General features: G+C 42.0%; 1 protein-coding gene and 1 long non-coding RNA gene across 5 annotated transcripts in view; one reads left to right on the forward strand and one right to left on the reverse strand.

Annotated features, from left to right (window-relative positions):
- Positions 1–5,250, reverse strand: part of LOC112454000 (basic-leucine zipper transcription factor A-like) — a 56,227-nt gene that overhangs the window by 16,113 nt on the left and 34,864 nt on the right. The window lies entirely within an intron of this gene.
- On the forward strand, positions 35–3,514 carry LOC112454001. Its single transcript, XR_003040688.1, has 3 exons — positions 35–509; positions 1,079–1,262; positions 1,349–3,514. It is a non-coding gene; the product is annotated as an uncharacterized LOC112454001 (long non-coding RNA).

Here is a 5,250-nt window from a genome sequence, read left to right on the forward strand (position 1 = left end):
TGTGTGTGTGTGTGTGTGTGTGTGTGTGTGTGTGTGTGTGTGTGTCTCACATGATTCGCTGTTGATATCGGCGCGGTGATGCGCGCACTCGCGATGAAACGAGCATGAGCACGCGCGCGCATGTGTGTACGTGAGTAATGCTACGCACATGTGTGCGTGTATGCGCGCGCGCGAGTTGAATTTTCTGCGCCGCGCAACACACGACGTCGGCGTCGGAGCAACGTTGCATTGGCGCGCCACGGTGATCATGACAGCATGACGTCAACCGGCCGTGTGTTATTTTCGAAAGGGGACTCGACGGCGGCGACGCTGCACGGAGAAATTGCGAGGCGGCGCAAACAGCCAGAGCACGTCGCTGTCGGGCGGAGGAACAACAAAGCAAACTTCGGGCGATGTGAGCGAGTGAGCGAGCGAGAATGTAATGCGGGATATGTCGAAAGGACTCACTCGGTTGCGTCTTACGTGGATGGAAAGTATTTCTTTAAAACACGCAAATTGCCACGACGAGAGTGAGTTATGAGAATATCACTTTACGTATAAAATAGTAACGAGCTTTTTATTTTTTTCAAGTAGGTATTTTAATACTCCCTCACTTGCCGAAGATTATGATCGTGATAAGGCGTTTCTTTTCGGGATATATCGCCTCACTGTCTTCACTCTTTCTTATCTCTTATCTTTTTGTTTCTGACAATCATATCTTAAATTATCATTATTATCTCTGTGACTTTATTACTTTTATACTTTGCGATTAGTTTTTAAGATATATTAATTATATACAAATTTAGTTTCTTTATTATGAAAAGTTGAAAAATTATACCGTAAAATGTAATAACTTAGAAATGTGAATTAAGTAAGTACTAGTTGACAAATATAAAATACCTATATTTTCCATGTTGCTGTCTGATTTAGATTGACAATGAATGATGCTGATTAAAATTATTTTGATAAAAAATTTCGCAATCGTCTAGAAAGAGTGTTACATGTAATCTCCTACGTATCTATTTTCTCTCTTTCTCTCCAATTTTTTCGTCCTGATACAGAAACCTATTCGTATCCTGACATTTCCCTTTCGTCACAGCACGTGTGTGCGCGCGCGCGCGCGCGACTGGATCGAACGACTCGATTTGACAAATGTCCTCGGGGACACGACCGGCGGTTCTCGAGTTTTACGTGAACCGGGGCCAAGGTCGAAACACTATCGTTCTACCAGATCGTCACGTTAGCGGCGCAAAATTTAACCCGCGACATATCTAAATCTCTATGTATGTATATACGTACGATGAAATCATTTATCGTATGAAACAGTCGGGGATAAAAAATAAAAATCTTTTTGCGTATGTGTCGCAAGATAGGTGACGTCGAAAAGGTGGAGTTCTTGGCGCACGAAGGCACCCGAGAAATTCGTCGCTATTCTGGAGGCTGATCCAAACGACGACAAGTTTAGCGGAGTAAAGTCCGCGGCAGATTAGCCACGCGCTATCGCAACGAGCGCGCGTGGATAAGATTGTGCCACGCCGCGCCGCGGTCGACCGGCTTCAGGCTTCAAGGACTCCGCTTGTTCAAGGCGGTTAAGACGTCAAGACGAAATTTCTCGACGAGACTCCCGTTGCTGAACACGCGACCTGTTTCGCACAGCAGCGGTCATTAAGCCGCGATAAAATAAGTATTTAATAATAAACAATAATTTAATTACCATAAAATATTTTGTATAAGAAAAGCAGTCTATATGTATATACATAAATCGCCCCGTTATGTTTCGTTTAGAAATGCACACTTGATTTGTATTAGGAAATATTATTTATCACATGATGGTTCTATCGGATCATCGTAGATTGCTTTTTCAAAAACTACTTTTTCATTAAGCATCTACACATTAATATTGACAAGACATCTATGAATTTATTTCGCAAGTTAATTTTACGTGACATTTGTTGCTTAACGTAAATAATACGATTCGGTTCTATATTTACAAATCTATATATTTACACATCCGATCAAAAATTGACGATTATTTCGCATGAGGAAATTATTTTTCTCGTCAAATATATAAGTTTTTCAGAAATGCCCACAGAAAGTTGGCCGGTATTACAGATACCGTTCTTAGCCTTTTTCGGCGACATGCGACTCCCAGTCGAAAACAGCGCGGAGCGACGTCATCAGGCGCGAAACGCGCGCGAGAGTCTGCGATGTTTCACTCCCCCGAGGGACGACGGGCACGTGTACCGAATCGGTGGTCGCAGAAGGCCAGAAGGGACGCCGAACGGGGCGAGGTATACGGGGGTTGTTCCGATGCGTCTCGACGGTAACTATCCAATACGTGACGCCGACCCACTCATTCACTCCTCCATCAACCCCCGAGGCACCCCGTGCGATACCTACGAATGCGCGTAGGCGATCTCTCCCGTACGTAGGACGTAGGTACGCGCGCACTATGTAACGTATATAACGCGCGTATATATGCCTTTCGACTGGTAAATACTCTACCCTATATACGAGGCGGCGAGGAGGGAAGGAGGAAGGAGGGGGGGAGGGAGAGAGAGAGAGAGAGAGCGCCTACGCGCCAGTCGCGCCTACATTAGGGGATGAATAAAGGAAGGTCGCCGAAAACGGAGGGTCGGCACCCCTGGTCCCCAGTGCCTCTCATTCGTACGCCTATCTATACGATTGTTCGCTCATCCTATAGAGAAGCACGCACGCATTACGTCTTCGGGGGACTTCTCACGATATGCTCGTCTCACGCAATGTTATTAAGATTGCATACGTTGTTGACATCGAAAACTCAAGTTTCTCTACGTGTTCAAAGATAATAGATATTAATTATATTTGTTTATTTACGTATTCCTTATTATTGTTAATGTCTGTATTGTATTCAATTATGTGTACGCGCGTGTATTCAGATCAGTTTGTTAACAAATAAAATAAAACTAATAAGATCGCGTCTAGAATTAGCCAAGAACCATGTGGCTCCTTGCGTAAATCGGACTGAGCGTCGCTGATACTATCTATAGGTATAGGGGCGCGCGACATCTGCGGTGTCCTGAACGAAGGGTTCTACCCCGAAAACCGGGGAATTGGGTGGGGATCAGAAGCAGGAGAAAGGCCGCGAAAAAGAAAAAAAGTGAATGAGAGAGAGTGAAAAACTCGAGGACGGAAAATTGAGAGATGAGGCATGCCGAGAGGACGAGCGGAGACGAGGAGTAGAAAGGAAGGCGACAAAAGGAAAGAGACGAAAATAGAGAGGAAAAGGACGTCAGGCTCCTCTCGAAATAAAGCAATGGAAAACGTCATCCAGTCGTTAATTGGTCCATGCCAATTCTAGGAGTCAAAGGTTTCCGTGCATTTCCTGTATTTCGCGATGTCTCAATTTGTTTCGACAACGATAAGGATATTTCGAGCGTAGATCTTATACGACGAACAAATTTAACCCTCCGAGAACACACTGGGTCAATTTGACCGTTTTTTTATTTTTTAATAAAAAAATAAAATTTTGTTCGTAAATTACGTTTTTTTTCAAAAAAACACTCAAAAATTAAAAAAAATTTTTTTCAAAGAAAAAAAAATTTTTTTTTTTTAATTTTTTTAATTATGTAAATAATTCCAACGGCACTTTTTATTTATATCAATTGATTTAACAATGTTCCAAGTACATGTGGAAATTTTTTCAAGCTGATCGCACTCGTCAATTTAAAATGGTGGACGATCAAAGTGTGTGTAGGGTCAGATTGACCCAGTGTTCTCCGTGAATGAAAAAATAAGTGTGTTCTCGGAGGGTTAAATTCGAAATAGGTAAAATGACATAGAAAACATTTGGTTCGTAAACAATAATACCACTAAAGATTTAGCGTTGCGTATTAATAGCAATTATTTTTATAAAAATATAATACATTTTTCTTGAGATACCAGATATATGTATAAAATATATCATACAATGTCATTGTAACTATATATTTTATTTTTTCGCGAACACGAGTTCATCACGAAAGATAGAAATTCAGAGAATGTATAGTGTAATATGAATTTATATTCAAGATTATATTTCAAAGTAGCATATATTCCGACATAATAAAAATTCCTGAAATTTTTGGCGAATAAAAAAATTAACTCAGCTCATCGAGAGCAATTCGTGTTAGGGTAAACTTCCCCTTTATTCTATACAGAATTCAAACAGTTTGATGGATGCATCCGTGCGGGCATCACAGTGCACGCTCATGCACACGTGTGTACGCACGTACACGGGTGGCTGTATTTTCGTCGTGTGGGAAAGCGGAGACGCACGCGTCGGCTGAAAAAGGGGGCCATATGTCGGGCAATGGCGGGCACCCCTTGTGCGTGGGAGTGTCAGTGGGGATACATATATACACGCCACTCTCCCTTTCCGATACATTTTTTGCCTCGCGCCGGATTTTTTTAGTGTGGCGTCTTCCTGCTTACGCGCGTATGACGCGGCGTCCTCCCCCCCCCAACCCCTCTCCTCTCGCTGGTTTGCCTCGTTCGCCCTTCGGCGTCCGTCACCCGGCGTCATGTGGAGCGCGAAGGTTTTTATTTCAAATATTTTCGGTTTCGATGAAGAGACTCATCGATGGATCCATCTATGAATGAAACGGCGTGATCGGTCACGCTGAAGCTGTGAAGTAATGTACCTCGCGAGGTGTCATATTTAACATATGTTTATGTCAAATAATATGCCAAGTATTTTGTAGATATAGGGTGCTCTTTCTCAGTTACAGATTCTTTAATAAATTTTAATAAATTTCAAATTATTCTTTCTTTAAGAATTAACACGTTATAGCATAGATAGAAGCTGTTTAACTCTTAAACGCTATACTGTACTAAATCTAAAAAAAAACTTTCATATGTAAATAAAGTATCAAATATTATCAAATTGTAATGATAAATGTTGAATAACTAATAATAACTGAATAATAACTAACCTGAGAAAGTTACACCTGTTTTGGTCAAGGATAGAATGACTAACAAATAAAATCGAGGAATCCCCCGAGTCTCGTTTTGTACACGACGGGGTTAAAATAGTACACCTAAAGACTAAGCTTAAGATAAAGCAAAACAAACAAGGGAGAAAAGAGGAAGAAAGGGAATGAAGCGAGAAAGGTAACGTGTGCGTGTGTGTGTGCGCGCGCGCGCCGAACCTGTTCGTGTCTGACGAGTGGGTGCGCGGGATGAAGTTCGTGATGTTCGTAAGACGAGAGAGAGAGAGAGAGAGAGAGAGAGAGAGAGAGAGAGAGAGAGAGA

Source organism: Temnothorax curvispinosus, unplaced genomic scaffold (assembly GCF_003070985.1).
Source record: "Temnothorax curvispinosus isolate PA1 unplaced genomic scaffold, ASM307098v1 QBEX01004771.1, whole genome shotgun sequence".
Taxonomy (NCBI): Eukaryota; Metazoa; Arthropoda; class Insecta; order Hymenoptera; family Formicidae; genus Temnothorax; species Temnothorax curvispinosus.